The sequence below is a fragment of the Vipera ursinii genome (genome assembly GCF_947247035.1).
Source record: "Vipera ursinii genome assembly, chromosome: 5".
NCBI lineage: Eukaryota > Metazoa > Chordata > Lepidosauria > Squamata > Viperidae > Vipera > Vipera ursinii.
The window spans coordinates 5,647,569-5,666,305 of NC_139518.1; positions in this window are offsets into that span (position 1 = coordinate 5,647,569).

Consider the following 18,737-nt stretch of genomic DNA (forward strand, 5'->3'; position numbering starts at 1 on the left):
AGTATTGCTTGTAGTCATTTCATATGAACTAGAGTGCAATAGAATTAATAGTTTATTGTTGTTAGCATATGGATGTTTATGATTGTTCTTTGTTTTTATACCTTGTACTTAGCTCTGGGAAATCGAGGGGGGAGGGGGGAATGGGGGGGAGGGATAGGGAGGGTTAGGTAGGGGTGGGTGGAGGGAGGGGGGATTGTTAAAGATAAAATGTACTGTAAAACTTTTCAATGAAAAAAAATTAAAAACAAACATTGAAATATTCTGCTTTATGCCGATGGAGTAATAGTAACATCACGGACACAAGTAGGGATGAAAAGATAGCTGCACAGGTTTAGTTTGTGTAGGAGGGCAGCCAGTGCTGCAGTGCTCATTTTCAAGTGCCGGAGCTCCAGCCAGCCAGTGGATCTACACTCAGTGCTGGGTAGCTGGGTAGAGGCTGGCTGTGAGCGGCATGGGGCCCAATAAATGGCTTGGCCAACAGTTCTCAGCACCAATTGCTTGGGTAGGCCAGCTAGCTGGCCATTGCTCAGCGCTAGAGAGCTGGGCAGCGGCCAGATGGGGGTGCCCCAGGGGGCTCAGGATCGGCAAAGGCTAGCTGTGGACATCCTAGGACCATGACACTCAGCACAGAATTGCTTGGGACAGCCATGAGGCGCGGTGCTCCACCGGTGCATGGATGCAGGCACCCAGGGAGCAGCACTCAGCCAGCAGCCGGATAGTAGTGGCCCATGGAGGAGAAAAGCCTGGAAATTAGGAGGAAAGGGGTGGGATGAGGGGAAGAGAAGATAAAAAGGGGAAGATAAATGATGTCATAGCCCTACCCCTCTGTTGAGAGAGGACCGTTCAGGTTTAATTAGGTGGCCTCCTGTTTACAACACAGTTCTTTCAGCAGTTCCAAGAAGGTTCCATGTCCACATACACTGTTCAGGTGACCCCCAAGGACATAGATAAACCTCCAAGTGGCCTCAATGAGTCTCAGAGAGAGTGCTAACGACCAGATGACTGCAGGGAATATAAATCCTTCCATTCTCCACCATTCAGTCAGAACTGAACAAACGTCTTGGATGAGAAGTGAAACGTCTTCAAGAAAAAAACAAAGGAAGTCCAGTTGCCTTTTGAAAAAGCACTTTGGGTAAAGGTTCCCCCGCACATGCATGCTAGTCATTTCCAACTCTGGGGGCCGGTGCTCATCTCCATTTCAAAGCCGAAGAGCCAGCACTTGTCCGAGGACGTCTCCATGGTCATGTGGCCGGCATGACTAGACGCCAAAGGTGCACAGAACGCTGTTACCTTCCCACCGTAGTGGTCCCTATTTTTCTACTTGCATTTTTACGTGCTTTCGAACTGCTAGGTTGGCAGAAGCTGGGACGAGTAACAGGTGCTCACTCTGCTGCGCGGCACTCGGGATTCGACCCGCCAAACTGCCAACCTTCTGATCGACAAGCTCAGCGTCCTAACCCACTGAGCCACCGCGTCCCTTTATGCAGTGGATACACAATGGCTAAAACGATAATAAATCAACAATATTTACCAAGCAAGTTTGAAGTCTCTGTACAGACAAACCTGTTCTATTGCTTCCTTCTCCAACCAGCTACATTATCTAAAGCAGGTGTTACCCTTCATAACTCAGATCTAGAATGCTTTTGAAATCAATATAGAATTTCAAAATTAGAGGGAACCACTTAGGCTACCAGGTCCCACCTATTGTCCATTGCAGGAATACAGCATAAAGCATCTTCCACAGAGGAATGTTTCATTTGGGGGACAACCATAACCTGGATGACTGAGAATCTCCATAGACATCTCAGGAGAACTTTTTCTAGAGCCCATTTTGAACCACTAGACCCAAAACCTAATCTTAAACCTAGCAGTAAGATATGGGAGGTTTCATGAAAAGAAAAATTGTATATTTGTAGAGCACAAGCCACAAATTGGACATACCCTTTTTCCTTTTTATTAGTTTAGAATATAAAATACAAAAATGCAAAAGTAAATAATGGGAAAAATAGCACAAGCAGTTTCCAAGTACAAACAAAAGTACTTGTGTTTTGTTTGGTTTTTTTATCAAAGAAGAAGAAGAATATAACTTTACTATGGTCATACACCAGCAATAGACATCACTTTTAAAAATATATTAAAAAATGGTACTGACATTAACAGGGATGACATTACTGACATCCCTGTTAAGAAAATACATGTTCTCAAAATGCAAGGGTCACTTCCTGGTTTACCTGAGTGAAAAACCGGTAAGTCTGTGAGTAAATATAATGTTCCAACTTCCAAATCATTTGGCCTATGATTTGGCTATGTCAGCGAAACGAATTAGTCTGTAACTGAAGGATCATCCTTATTACAGTTTTGCTAAATGGGGACTACAATAGAAAATGAGACAGGAATTATTGATATGGGTAAATAAATTTGCAGATAAAGGAGCTCACCAATCAAAGTGACATTTCAATAATTTAGGGTATAGAAAATGTTCCCTAGGAAACTCGCTGGACTTCAGAATCTGAATGACTCCTCTAGTCTCCCATTCAGTTACTGGCATCCTGGGTGGAGTTGTACAGGACTACAGGCCATCTGTAGAACACATTTTTGGACCCTCTAGTCCAACACAACTTGGGGAAGTGAACAATTGGAGGTAATATTCCTTTCACATGGAGGCAGTATAGAGATATCCAAGGGGAGCCTTTTGTTGTTGTTAGTTGCGAAGTCGTGTCCGACCCATCGCGACCCTATGGACAACGTTCCTCCAGGCCTTCCTGTCCTCTACCATCTTCTGGAGTCCATTTAAGCTCACACCTACTGCTTCAGTGACTCCATCCAGCCACCTCATTCTCTGTCGTCCCCTTCTTCTATTGCCCTCAATCTTTCCCAGCATTAGGCTCTTCTCCAGTGAGTCCTTCCTTCTCATTAGGTGGCCAAAGTATTTGAGTTTTAGCTTCAGGATCTGGCCTTCTAAAGAGCAGTCAGGGTTGATCTCCTCTAGGACTGACCGGTTTGATTGCCTTGTAGTCCAAGGGACTCACAGGAGTCTTCTCCAGCACCAAGGGGAGCCTACGTTTCCTCAATATGCAACCAAATACAAAATCAAAAGGTGAGACTCCATGAACTTGCTAGTTTACCTGTATTCATGTCTAAAAGATGCTTTTTAGTGCTGGATTGTAATGTATTCCATTCTGTCAATCATCAGCAGATGTGAGATTAATGGAACCTGATATATTCAGGCATACACACTGATTGGTGATTTTGCTCTTTCTTGAAGACTCTACTTACCAAAGCAGCATCCCTGGTCTATGAAATTCTTTACCATGATAAATTCCTTTTGTTGCAATGTTTCCTCTAATTTCCTTGTGAGTCTTCACCTGGCACGCCAACGCATTGGTGTTAAGTTTGTTTATCTTAGGCTCAGTGCTAGAAGAGGTCTGAAGATCTCCAATATTGATTGAGTTTGCTGAGCTAGAGGTGTTGTTAGACTGTTCATGGCAGTGGGTTGATCCAAAGTTTTGTGAATTTTCTTCTGGAGGGGGGTCCATTTACCATGCAGTCCCTTTGGTAAAACCATGGCATCAGGTAAAAGCAATTGTTGTTTTTAATGGTGCAAGATGAACCTTTCTTCATCTTTTAAAATTGCCAGATTGTCTTCCTTCTGGTTGCTCTTCTGTTGAAAATCCTCACTTAAGTCAAAGTGTATCAGAGGTGTTTCTAGATTTATTATCACTGTTCCTGCAACCCTTTGGGGGAGGATGTTGCCACTAATTCAGTCAGAGATTCTGCTGCTCTATGAGTTGTTAACACTGTCCATTGTAACTACATTAATTTCATCTGGCTCACTATTTGGTGGGGCTCCGAAAGAATGAACGAGCTGTTTCTAGAAATTTATGAGAGACCCTTTTTGTCACCACATGACTTGAGTCAAGGCCAAACTCTCAAGGCTGTCTGTGGTAGACAGTTTATCAATCTCAGAGCCTAGAGGGAGATCTTCAGCTTATTTAGATGGATGAAAAAGTGGCCATATTTAATTATCCTGAAACACATCTAGTGGGAATATTTCTGTACCCAGAAAAGATTTTATTTTAAGCAGCATAGTCGGTATTGTAGAGCATTTAAACGTCAGCACAACTCCCCTACTTTCCCTTTTAGAGGGTAGCCATTCTGCTCCCTTTGGGCCTATTAGAAGGAGCTGACAGCAGAGATGTGGACCTAAGGATAACACAGTCTCTCTTTTTGGTATTCCAATGAGCCATGTTAACGCTATTAGGAGATTTATGTAGGGCAACCTAGTTTGAAGGATTCAGGTATTCCAAATTTTCCTCTTCCTTTTCTCATCACATAGTGATTGGGGATACTTTTTCCCGTTGCTGTTATAGTTTCTGTTGCTTTAGCTTTTCTTCTTGATAGCTGTACTCTGCTGATTGCACATTAATAGCAGCCCATCTTTTGATGCCTCTTCATGGATTACTGCCTTGTCGTGGCGAAGGGATTTGTGTAATTCAATGAAGCTATGAGTTGTGCCGTGCAGGGCCACCCAAGACGGACAGGTCATAGCAGAGAGTTCTGACAAAACGTGATCCACTGGAGAAGGAAATGGCAAACCACTCCAGTGCAAAAGTTGGGTTGAAACTTAACATTAAGAAAACCAAGATCACGGCATCCGGCCTTCTCATTTCCTGGCAAATAGATGGGGAAGAAATGGAGGTAGTAACAGATTTTATTTTCTTGGGCTCCAAGATCACTGCAGACGGGGACTGCGGCCAAGAAATTAAAAGACGCTTGCTCCTCGGGAGGAAAGCCATGGCAAATCTAGACAGCACACTGAAAAGCAGAGACATCACCTTATCAACAAAAGTGTGTATAGTCAAGGCTATTGTAGGAAGAAAAGTCTTCATCATGGTTCCTCCAAGCAGGGAATAAACATGGCAACTGCTTTGGGAAGAAGTTTGTAGTTTATTGCATATGGATCCAACAGAAAAGAGTGAAAGAAGAGAGAATGAGCACATGTGGGTAGTGGATTTTTATACCCCCTGGACTCTTTTGTCTGGAGTTATTTCCTGTTTCAAGTTTTGTATTTCCTTTGTCACGTATTCTGTCCTGAGCCTAGTTGTGCTCCTCTAGGATTCTTGCTTGTTGTCTGTCCCAGCCCACCTCCCTGGGGCCGGAGTATGTAGATTTTAGAAGTCTTCTTAGCTTCAACCTTCCTGAATGGTTTATATCTGCATTTCTATAGAGTTGGTTTCTGCTTGGGGGAGGGAGACTTTGGGCTATTAAGAAAACCTGGGCATGCTTTTCTGCCTCTTTTAACTTCTTTTTAGGAAATGTATTTTCCTGCCCTTTTAATATTTCCTTCTCTGGGGAGCTGACTTCCCACAATCCCCCGCTTTGTGCCATAAGTGTGTGCATGATACACCTACTGGCACAAGATTAAAATTGGTCTGATCAGGGATACTGGGCACTATCTAACAAAATGAAATTCAATGGTGAAAAAAGTAAGGTTCTACATTTAGGCAAGAAAAATCAAATGCACAGGTATAGTATAGGTGGTACCTTGCTCAATAGTAGCAACTGTGAGACTTGGAGTCCTAGTGGACAATCACTTAAATATGAGCCAGCAGTGTGCTGCAGCTGCCAAAAAAGCCAACACAGTGCTAGGCTGCATTAACAGAGGGATAGAATCAAGATCACGTGAAGTACTAATACCAATTTACAATGCTTTGGTAAGGCCACACCTGGAATACAACATCCAGTTTTGGTCACCACAATGTAAAAAAGATGCCGAGACTCTAGAAAGAGTACAAAGAAGAGCAACAAAGATTATTGGGGGACTGGAAGTTTTTAAGAAGAGACTGGCCAGCCATTTGTCTGAAATGGTATAGGGTTTCCTGCCTGAGCAGGGGGTTGGACTAGATGACCTCCAAGGTCCCTTCCAACTTATTATTATTATTATTATTATTATTATTATTATTATTATTATTATTATTATTATTATTATTATTATTATTATTATTATTATTAACATTACTGACATCCCTGTTAAGAAAATACATGTTCTCAAAATGCTAGGGTCACTCCCTAGTTTACATGAGTTCCAAAAATTATTAGAGATATCTCCAAAAAATTGGTACAAGTTGACAGCTATAATTCTGTAACCATTTTTTTTTCTTGTCAACATTGCAGCAACACAGAAATTTGCCACTGCATGCATGGTAGAAGGGTTTGAGTCTACCCTCCCTGTAAATCTCTCTAATAAGGGAAGAATATATGCTGACCTATAAACTCAGTATAACTCACAGTACAATAAAACATGTGAGATATCTTCAACCTGTCCTTTACCACATATACATACCCATTCTGCTATTGGTGTTCTCTTATACCTGCTCTGGAGGAGTGCTGAAGGGAGAATGTTAAATCTGGCTCTGAAGAAATCTATTCTTTGTTTTGGGAAGGTCAGATCATTTAGATATCTTGATGATTCCCACACACCCTGTTTGATTCTATCTGTACTATGGAGAGGCAACCTATTTAGTTCTTCTTGGAACTCCATGTGCTTCATTCTATTGATTACTACTTGCTTTGCTTGATCAAAGCCTAGGGACATTAAGCCCATTAAGAGCCCAGCTTGTGATCTATCGCCTGTTTCCAGGGGGAGGGGAAGTTGGCAGTCAACACTAGCGGGGATAGTTCCTCTGGAAAGAAATTCATTTTAAGCCAATGAATGATCATCATCTTCCAGGCTCTTACCTGAATTCGTGGCATGCCTGTCTCAATTCTTAACTGGGCATTTGGAGTTCCTTTGGGTGTAGCTAAGATGGCTCACAGGAATTTGGTTTGTACAGTATGTTTTCTAGCAAGTTTTTCTTTGCAAGGATTTCTGTTTGTGCCCCATATAGAATTTGCACCAATGTTTTGGCCTCGCAAAGTTTTAAGGTAGCAAGTACTAATTGACCTCTGCCTATGTAAAAGAAATGTTTAATTGCATTTGAGGACCTATTGGCTGCTTGCAAAGTATGATCCAGGTGTGCCTTCTATGTACCTTGTGAGTGGAAAACCACCCCAAGGTATCTAAATGTTCTAACTGTTCCAAACTATGTCCTTCTATTTTCCAGGTGTACTGGCTGGGTCTTTTAGTTAAAAACTAAAATTTTTGATTTATCAAAATTAAGGACTGCAATAGCCAAGTGTTGCCCTAATTGCTCTCTTCAGTCCTACAGGAGTTTGTGAAATAATAACAGCATCGGCGGCATATAGGAAAATTGGGATTTTGCATTGTGCCAGGTTAGGTGGATGCAGATCAGGGTTCTGTAAGAGATTGATCAGGGGGTTGATATAGAAGTTAAAAAGGGAGGGGGACAAGATGCAACCCTGCCGTACCCCTTTTTGTACCCTTACTGGGCTGGTTATAGTTCCTTGAGGATTACACCTCACTTTCAAGGTGGAATTGGCATACAATTTTTGTATGAGGAAAAGGAGGCATTTATCATCAATAGTAGTGCATTTTAATTTCTCCCAGAGGGTGTTCCTGGATATTGAATTGAAGGTCTGCTTAAAATCAAAGAAGGCCACAAAAAGAGAGGATTTTTTTATGTGTGTATTTTTGTACTAAATGGTGACGTACCAAGATATGATCCACCATTGATCTTCCTTCTCTAAAACTGGCTTGTTCATCTTTGATTATCCGCCCTGAAATTAGCCAATCCTGAAGTTCATAGTTTAGGTGTTTGGCATACAGTTTACTAATAACACTCAGAAGACTAATGGGCTCTACTGGAAGGGGTGCTAAGGCGATGCCATGACACAAAACAAGCAGGGCATTTTGGTTTTCTCAAGACCCTACACCTTGTGTGGAGCCAATTCTTGTGGCCGCACATGAAAATGGACATAGAGGCTTATATTTGGGGCTGTCATGTTTGTGCTACCATGAAGCATCAAACAGGAAAAACAGTGGGTTTGGTGCTGTCAGTAGGAGACCTGACCTGACCTGTGAGAAGACATTGGGATGGACTTTGTTGAGCTGCTGGAGAACCGTGGGTACACAGTAATTTGGACCGTTGTGGACCTGTTTTTGAAACAGGCCCATTTTATACCATGCAAAGGGCTACCATCAGCTCAGAGGTTGTCCAAACTGTTTATACAACATGTGTACTGTCTACATGGGGTGCCCTGGTGGATCATCTCAGATCGGGGGGTACAGTTTATGGCACAGTTTTGGTGGACCTTCATCCGGTCTATTGGGTCATCACAAGGCCTCAGTTCCACGTACCACCCCAGTACCAACGGAGCAGCAGAACTCGCCAATGCAATGGTAGTGCGGTATCTACAGAGTTACATCTCATATCAGCAGGTGGATTGGGTCGACCTCCTACCATTTGTAGAAGTGGCCTACAACAATGCAGTGCATAGCAGCACCCGATATACCCCTTTCCAAGTGGTGTATGGCCAGGACTTCATAGCTATACCTGAGTACCAACAAGGGGACCCTATGCCCTACCAGCCACAAGAGTGGATAACCCACATGGGTGGTGGTGGTGTATGGGGTAACGTGAAATGAGCCTTGGCAAAAGCAGAGGCGAGCACACAAGCTCAGGCCAACAAAAAACAAAGACCCCAGAAACAGTTCCAGGTGGGAGATCAAGTGTATTTGTTGACCAAAAACCTACGGTTAAGGGTCCCCTGCAGAAAATTAGCCCCAAAATACCTGGGCTCTTTCCGAGTCACAAGATCATTAATCCAGTGACTGTAAGACTGCATCTGCCCCAGGTCCTGGGAAAGGTACACCCAGTGTTCCATTGTAGTCCCTTGAAACCAGCCGGGAATACTTCCTGTAGGCCTGGGGAAGGGGGACCAGGGCCCATCCAAGGGGACCAGTATGAGGTGCAGGAGATCCTAGACTGCTGGGTCCGAAGGGGACAGCTGCAATACTTGGTGCAATGGGTGAGGTATCCTGTTACGGAAGCAACCTGGGTAGGGGAGCCTGATGTACATGCTTCCCAGTTAGTACGGAGGTACCATTGATGGTACCCAGGTAAGCCGGGGGGGGAAGGCAATGGCCCAGTCCCTCAACAGGTGCTTACATTTGTCTTCTTGTCTTCCAGGTGGAACCCTGGTAGGGGGATCCGCCTGTCAAGCCCCGGACTTGACAATCGATGGGTGGGGGGGAAGTTCACGGACATGGCTGCCAACAATAATGCCGCTCCGTTTGTAAGCTCTGTTTCCCCCGCTGATCAGCTGGGTGGCTGGGACACTGGAGCCCCTTGCAACACTGCCACTCTGCCCACCAGCCGCTCAACGCTCCAATGATCAGCTGGGAAGCTGAGGCGTCAGAGATGATACCGCCGAACACCTGAGAGCCCCACCGATCACACCGGCCCAATTTGCCTTGGTGTCTTTAAATTGTCTGCAATGCAGGGGTTCTCCTGGTACATTCTCATCATAATGGATCTTAAATTAATTAAATAATGCTTGATCATTTGGGCCCATCCTAGCATTTAAGTCCCCCCGCAATAATTATTGCTCCTGTAGGGTATTTGTCTAAGCAGCCCTGGATAAAATCTTCTATACCATCCCATATCTTGTTGATCAGATTATTCTTATTGAGTGGAGGAATGTAGGTATTAAAAAGCAAAATCTCCACCTGTTTAAATAAGTAAGGTAGTCACAACCAATGGCTGAAGAGGTGGCAGTGATACACATTTACAATGCAAGGATGTATTCACTAATGTCACAATGCCCCCTTTAGCTCTCCCATCCACCTTACTTGGGACTGCTGGGATAGAGTTAACCCAATAAGCATCTAACTGTATCTCTGAGGAGGCCCAGGTTTCCTGTAAGAAGAGAATGTCAAATTGTGATAAATAATCAAAACAAAAATTGGTCTTTTGATGGCACAGTCCAACCCTCTTTATTCCAGGTTATAATGGAGAGGGGATCATCTTTTGCAGCTCATCAGGAAATTTGCTTTATACAAAGGGAAGTTGTAGGGTTGTTGCAATGGCTTGAGGTGTCTTCATGCACGAAATTAGCCTTCTCTAAAAGGAGGGAGCCCCATCAAAATTCTGAGTAGACTCATGAGAAAATTGTTCAGGGTAAGATGATTTAGTACCAGCTAACAAGACTTGCCATTCCAGTGCTTCTTCTCTAGGTGTAGAGCTGGGGGTTATTAGGTCATGCTCCGTTCGGCTTTGAGCTGATGGCACTGACGTAAGTCCTCTCTCTATTTCTTGATGTGGTGCTGAAGGTAGCATCGGATAACCACATAAGGATGCTAGCATCTCCTTCTCTATTGGGGCCTCTACTGGCCCCTGTGTATCTCGGCTTCTGTTTTCCATGATCTCATATTCATGCAAACTCTTATCCCCTGTGGGAGAAGTAAGAGGCTCAGTTATAGGGGAAACCAGATCAATAAGTGGTTCAGGCATGTCGATTGTGACCAAAAAGGATTTATTTAGGTTTACTAACTTGAATTATATTATCCTGTTCTTTCCTTGGGAGAGCACCAAAAGCATTAATAAGACCAGTTCCTGTGCTGTTAAGTACATCTTCACCGAACGAGGCTGGCTTACTCCCACTTTCTTCCTCTCCCTTTCCCAAGGTTGAGAATGCAAAAGAGACAGCAACCTTGGTAGCTCGCATGTTAACAATATTTATCAAAGCAGTTAATTTAGCCATTTCTGCTAACTCCAACAGCTTTTTCAGCCATTCGTCCATTGTGGGGATTGAAGTGTCCTTCCATTTTGGTGCATAAAGTAATCTTTCGCTGCCATCGTCATATATAACACCAAAGTTCCAATTTTTCCCCCCAAGTCTTTTTCCATTAAATCCAAAAGAAAGGTTTCTACTTTTATATTTATATTCTTTTTAAGAATCTTCTGTATTAGAATATAAATCCTATTCCAATATTACTTTGCTTATCACAGCATTCATTTGAAATACCTTTACAAAACCTCCTCTAGAAAGCAGTGCTTTTTTTCTAAAAAAAAAAAAAAGGTGCCAGAACTCTCATCTTGGCAGGCGCAGGAGGCAGGGAGGTGGGGGGGCCACGGGTGCAAGGGGTGTTGGTGGCAGGCTCCCCCCCGGGGCCGGAGCCGGTACGGCTGGTGCTGTGGGAGCAGCAGGGCCTGCTTGATATGGTGAGGCTGCGCAGTGCGGGCAGAGGAGGCAGTGCGGGCCAGGAAATGCAGGGCAGCCACTTAGGTGTGCAGGGCGAGGCAATGGTGGCGCAGGTCCAGCACCAGCTAGGCCACCAGCCTGCTGACATGGGTGAGCACAAGGAAGGAGTGCACATGGACTCTGCAGAACCCACTTCCCACTCCTTGTACTCTCTTACTTACTAGTTGAGATGGTGTAGTTGGGCAGCAGGGAGGGATGCAAAGTTCCTGCCTACTCGCTTTCGCTGCAGACAACTTGCCAGTGCAACGTTTGCCAGTCAGGTCTTTTGGCGCGCTCAGCAGCAATTCCTATTGGCTTTCAAAAGCCAATCGAGGGAGTAGCATAGCTTGTGCAAAAGCTTTTATTTATTTATTTATTTATTTATTTATTTATTTATTTATTTATTTATTTATTGTACAAAAAAAGGTGCTGGAACGCCATTCTGAGCATTCTATGAGAAAAAAAATCCCTGCTTTTATGTTTTAATCTTATGATTTTAAAAATATATTTTTTTCTATTTTAAGTTGCCCCAAACCTCGCCATGTGGATTGCATACAAATATTATATAATTGGTAAATAAAGGTAGAACATATGTTAAATATACATCAAATGATAATATGTTTCCCTACAAAGTCAATTCTTGTTCAAAGACAGACCAAGGAGTTAACTCGGAAAGGCAAGAGGAAAATCTAGAAGAGATCTGTGCAACTTGTAGAAGGGAAAGGCCCACACTGATAAATTTAAAAAAATTGTGGTCTGCAAAGGAATGCTGGTGGGCTAATCAATGATTTGGTGACTAGAGGAGCATCTACAGTGTTGGAGCTCGTGGTCATGGTAAGCCATGGAGGCACTAGGCAACATGACTTTCAGGGCAGTGGTGGTGATCTGTGCTCTGTCCAAGGGTGCTTGGTAGGCTGCATGCACAGGCCTGGTCTAGAATTTATTTTGGAGCATTCAACTATCTAGAGCAGGCATCTGAAACCCATTTTGTTTGAGGCAACTTCTTCTAAAAGAATTGCCATTAATTTGTTTTAATAAAATAATTTAAATCAATTTTTCACTTGATTTCAAATTAAATGAATTATATTGGTTGACAATGAGATTTTTTTTAGTACAATTTCCAAATGCAATAAACTGGTTTTAGGTATATGTTACTGGAAGGAAAAAGCAATCCCTGCTGCGTTACTGATCCCAGAGAAGTATTTGCATGTATGCAGGTATCCTTAGGGTGCCATAGTTATGGATGAGAAATATTAGTTGCAAAGTTGGCATTTCTGGATGTAATACAGATATTTTGGACTTATTTTTGTTTTTTTGCATGTTTGATATTTTTAAAAAGGCATATGCTACTGACTATGCTTATGCATATATGTAACATCTTTTGCTAGGATACATGATCACTGATTGTCCAAAATTTTAATATACAGATAATACCTCCAGAAATTATTATAGCCTTTTTAATAAATGTTGTTATTGATGTTAAGCTCACCATGGAAAACATCATATATTTTTATGTATATAGTAGGTTAATTATTTAAAGTCTGAAGTGCAACATAACTAGATTCTAAATAATCTATTTTTCAAAACACACAACAGTCCAAACAGTAAAAGTAAAGTCCAAATTAAGAATATTTCATTCTTAAGAATTGTTTAATTCAAAGTGGTTTAGTTGTAATACATGGTTATAGATTCAAAATAGTTTTCAAGAGTGTACAAAAGATACTATTTCTTTTCTAGCATCAGCTAAATTAGACATATTACATTGAGAAAAATGTTTCTCATTTCTTTCCTGTTACCTTTGATTTCATTGTTAACGTAAGAAATAGCTTATTTTGTTATCTAATTTTGCCTTCCAAAAGACAGAAGCAGGTGAAAAATCTGAGGTTCTTTCCTGTTGGCTTTTTTGAATTAGCTGTTTTAGATTCTAAAAGTTTAGTTCCTAAAGATGTAATCCTGTAAATAATTTTAATGTCCTCCTGTAGTGCAGGGTAGGCAACCTTGGCTCTTTTATGACTCAAGGACTTCAACTCCCAGAATTCCTGAGCCAGCATGGCTCAACTTGGAAACCTTTCCCTTTGCCCTCAGCATGGCTGGCTCAGGATTTCTGGGAGTTGAAGTCCACGAGTCATCAAGCGGCCTAGGCCAGGGGTAGAAAACCTTGGCTCTTGTATGATTCTTGGACTTGAACTCCCAGAATTCCTGAGCCAGCACGGCTCAACTTGGAAACCTCTCCCTTTCCCCTCAGCATGGCTGGCTCAGGATTTCTGGGAGTTGAAGTCCACGAGTCATAAAAAAGAGCCAAGATTGCCTAGCCCTACAATAGGCTTAGGAAAGCCAATAAGGGAGCTGGTTTTTTGTTTTTTGTTTTGCAAAAAGAAGGTGCCAGAATGCCGTTCTGAGCGTTCTATGAGAAAAAAGCCCTGCTAGAAGGTACAAATAAAACAGGAGAGGATGTGTAGCGTCCTAGACAATCCTGCGGAACCTGTTCAAGGATTGCTTATACGCCATGTCCTCAATAGAAGGGAGTGAAGTGCCAAGAATGTTTTCGGCCATCCTCACCACTCTCTGCACCACCTTCCCGTCTGAAGCAGTGATGCTTCCAATCCAGACACTAATGCAATCTGACAGGATGCTCGTGATCGTCCCTTTGTAGAAATTGGTAAGGACAGGGGAAGAAAGATGTGTTTTTCTCATGCAAAGCAGAAAATGGAAGTGCTGCTGTGCCCGCTTCACCAGTGTCTCACTGTTGAACGACCAAGCTAGCTTACTCATTAGCTGTACACCCAGAAACATGATGCTTCTAACCACCTCCACAGGGGAATCATTAATACACAATGATGTGTGGCTATGTTTGCCTTTTCTGACATATCTAACTCCGGCTTTTTATACAAATTGGAATAAAAATTTGGAAATACTTTTTAATAAGCACATTATATGTTACCACGTTGTTGCCTTCACAAATTTTATTGATCATTCTCTTTTCCCTTTTCTTTCTTAGTTTATATGCCAGTCATCTTCCTGGTTTATTTGCAAACTCAAAATATCTTTGCTTCATATAATTCAGTTTTGTTTCTATTTCTTGAACTGTTAACATAGACAATCCATAGGTGTCTTGCAATTCAATTTCTTTCTGTCTAATTTCATCCAATATCTTTTGCATTATTTCCTGTGATTCTTTTTTCTTCTCTAGGTGATTATATTGTATAAAATAACCCCTTATAAGTGCTTTACTAGCATCCCAAATAGTCATTAAATTTGTCCCTTTACCTAGATTATTATCAAAATATTAATTTAATTTCTTTTTACAGTCCTTTATAATTATGTCATTTTACAAAATAGATTCATTTAACTCCATCTATAACTTAAACTCTTTTTTTCAAATTCCAAAAGAACTGGGTTGTGATCAGTAAAAGATTTAGGTAAAATGTCAACTTTTAGAATTTTGTTTGCAAGGTTTTTAAAAGTTCATATCATATCAAACCTTGAAAAGGATTTATGTCTTTCTGAAAAAATGGTATATTCTCTAGCAAAGCCATTTCTTTGCCTCCATGAATCTATTTATGCTAAGTTGTCCATCATCTCAAAAAAGTCTTTACTAATTTACCCTGGGAGGATTTAATCCCTTTGATAGATATTCTATCCAAAACTGGGGAAGTCACTCCATTGCAATCCCCCAGCATAAGCCAATTTTAATTTTTGATCCATAAGATATTCAAAAAAATTACTTTTATCATAATTTGGCACATAAAGTCCAACTACTATTGTTTTTGTTCTGTTAAGTTCAGTTTCCACTACAACAAATCTATCACATTCATCTAATAAGGTTTAAACTGGAGTTTTATATATAAAACAACTTTATTGATCTTTTTTAAACTAACAAATATAAATTGGATTGGGTTGGATTTTATAAATGGATTTTAACTTTTAATCTGTATTAATTTATTACGGGCACTGTTTAATTACTTTTTAATAATTTTTAATTTTCGTATCTTGTTTTTATGTATTGCCCTGTTCACCGCCCTGAGTCCTTCGGGAGAAGGGCGGTATACAAATTAAATTAATAAATAAATAAATAATAATAAATTCCTCCCCTAGTTGTTTATTTATTAAGTATCCCTTATCTTATTTCTTGATACATGTTTCTTGAAGGCAAGTTATATTTCCTTCAAACAATTATATCCAGGGCTTTTTTCCTCATAGAACGCTCAGAACGGAGTTCCGGCACCTTTTTTGGGTGGAACCTTGTAGGGTAGGCAAGGCGGGTTGTATGACATGTGTGAGTTCCGGCACCTTTTTCTTTTACAAAAAAAGCACTGATTATATCCATGTTTTCCATTCTTAGTTTGGATTTAAAGTGGCAATCCAAAACATGGCCTCCTACAAAACAAACTAAGATATCCCTTAGTAAGTTTCTCATAGTGGCAAATCTGGAGTTTATATACTTTGTCTATTTCCAGGTCGAGGATCTTTTTTAAAAGCCAAAATTTTAATGACCCTCAGTCTAATATCCTTTTGTTTCACACAGTATTTTTTGTTCCATACAGTATTAACCTTGTGAACTCTAAAGCTTCCTCTTTCCACTATATATACAAGATGGACAGTGATAAATATATATATGTTATTTATATGTAAGGATGTAGGTTCATACATATGTTGTATATAGCATGTTTAAGTGCATGTTATGCACTTGTACATTTTTGAGAGCAAGCAACAAAATTTCACTTTTAATGTGTGCCAATGTGCCCATAGTAAAATCTATCTATCTATCTATCTATCTATCTATCTATCTATCTATCTATCTATCTATCATCTATCTATCTATCTATCTATCTATCTATCTATCTATCTATCTATCTATCTATCTATCTATCCAGAGAGTTCAGGAATTGCTCACAATCTTAATTGAAGTTTGTAGATATCCCAGTCTCCCAAAAGACCTTTTTTGATTCCTATATTAAAAATCACAAAATTCTCCCTTCCTGTCTCTATTGATAATATTTCTGCAAGTGTAAAATCTGCTTTCCTCTGCCTGCAAAAGACCTTTTTTGATTCCCATATTAAAAGTTTAACACTTCTGCCTTCCCCCCCATTTGCAAAGTCACATTCTTGCATTCAGTTTAACACTTCTACCTAATCTGCAATTGTAAGGTCACATTCCTACATTCCATTTCTGCCTCTGGTGATAAAACTCTTTTCTTATTTACAACCACATTCCTGTCTCTGATTCACATGTGTATACAACAAAGACTTGTTTCATATAAATTGCCCATGCCTCAAGATATAGTTCCCTGTCTCCTGAAATTGTCTCTGCTTCTAGATTATGTCTTTCAAGTCATGTCTTCCTGTGATAAACCTTTGTCCTCTGCTTCATTTATAACAAAGACTTGTCTTTTATAATTGTCTATGTTTCAAGTTATGTTTCAAGTTATGTTTCAAATCATGCCTTTCAAGTTAAGATATGCCTTCTTGACTGATGACAACCCTTGTATTCTCTGTTAGCATTTGTAATATGATAAGCTATGCTTTATTGTTTCCTGTGATGACCTTTGCTCTCTTCATTAGCAGATGTATACAATGAGTTATGTTTTCCCTTTGACCTTCCATATTTCCATATGTTGCTCCCTCATGTGTACTTTCCCCCTCCCAAATGAAACAGCATAATAAAAGGAGGGTGTGTGGAGCTGTTCGGGGGCATAACATCCACCCCGGGCACTCCCGTGCTCCCTCACCTTGAGCAAACTTGTGTTGGTGCCTCAGTCTGTCCTAGGACTCTGCCCCTGAACCATCCGCAGTTCCCAAGTGTGACCGTCGGAACGTCCGGCATACTGGGTCGGTGGTAAAGGGCAAGATCCTTCCTTATTCAAGGTGTTCACCCTTGCGAGGGTCCCTCTAAATTCTCACCCCTGTCACGGGGCTCTAAGAGTTGAGGCCAGAACCCTGACCGGTCGCTCATCGCAACAACTGGGGGCTCGTCCGTTGGATCGCGGCTTCAACTCCACAGCACGACTCCTGTCCAGGCGTGTGCTGCCTGCATTCCTGTTCTCACGCACCTCGGAGAAGGCTTCAAATCGTGAGTAAATGGGCTCCCCACTTTCCAAAGTTTTGTCAGGTCATAGGGACTAACTTTTTAATATAATGCAGAAGGCTAATTTTGTTCAAAAACACAATGGCACCATGGTCCATCTTGTAGGAAAGAGACTTTTTACAAAACTTTTACAATATATTAACAAAAATTGTCTGGCTTATCCAGAATCAGGCACTTTGTCTGTTATAACCTGGGAAAAGCTATGTAAATATCTTCACAATCATCCCAGGGTGCCTGCTGACATTCTGTCTGCATGGCAAGCCGTGATGGCAGCATTAAAACTCTTGCCATCTACTTTAAATCTGACATCTTTTACCTCTGAACCTCTTGATCACTCTTCTGATCCTCTGCCTTCATCCGTGCCGCCCCCACCCTATGAAAAATCAGAGAAACTTCCTCCTATTGCTGTGCATGTCCCCCCCTCTGCTCTGCCTCCGGAGAATCTTCCTTTTGCCTTTTCTCTTTGCCCTGCTGTGCCTGTCTCTCCCTCTGACAAAGAGGAAAAAGCCTCTGAGCTTGTTGCCATTAAACCCCCCTCCCCCCTTCCCTCCTCCTCCTTCTCCAAATCTCTCTCCTCACTCAAGAGGCACCTTTTGTTCACTCTATGCTTATGGCTCATGCCTCCGGGACATTTCTTTTTAATGCTTCTAACCCATCTGAACTTTTCACTGAATCTCTTTTTCATTAAGCGTTTTCAGTTTCTCCGCCTCCCCCTCCTTATGAGGAAGATTTGTCATCTTGTTCTCCTGTTAATTTTTTGCCGCCACCAGCAGCCGGAGGTTAACCAATCCACCCTTGCATCATGAATTGATCAACTATGTGCAAGGATTTTTAATAAGTATAGGTAAGCTAACATAGTTTTGACTATCACAATATCTTGTTTGGGAATCTGAATATAAATAAAAAAGAAATAGAGAAAAATTCTTGCTGGATTACCTCAAGGAATAAATAGGGATCAATTATTTGGCACGGGACAATTCATTACTAATGACCAACAGGCTCAAAGCCCAAGGGAGGCTTTTAATTTGAAGGGGCTTTAGCAGCTTTCCACAAGATATCCTCACGGAAAAGCTAAAATGTCTTTTGCAAAAGTTTATCAAGATCCCAATCAGGCTTATTCAGACTTTGTGGATAGATTGCAGGAAGAAAATACAAGGCAAATAGACAATGAATATGCCCGAAATGAACTCCTGTTAAAATTGGCTTATGTGGGGCTTGAAAGAGCCTCTTGGGGCGAGCTGTTCTCAGTAAAGTCCAGGGGCGCGCCTGTTGATTTCAACTGCCTGGAGTTTTCTGGGGTCTAGCTTCCCATTGCAGGCTCCCAGCCAAACTAATTTGACAATTCTGGTCTACCAAATCAAAGAATAGGAAAGTAGTTGTTGTTGTAAACCTAAAGAAAAGAAAAATCAAAGAAATAAAATCAAGTTTTTCTTCTATCTTTTTTTTATCTAGCTCTTTGGATTATTGTTTTGGCCTAAAACCCCAAATTGATATGTGTGTCTTGTTCTGT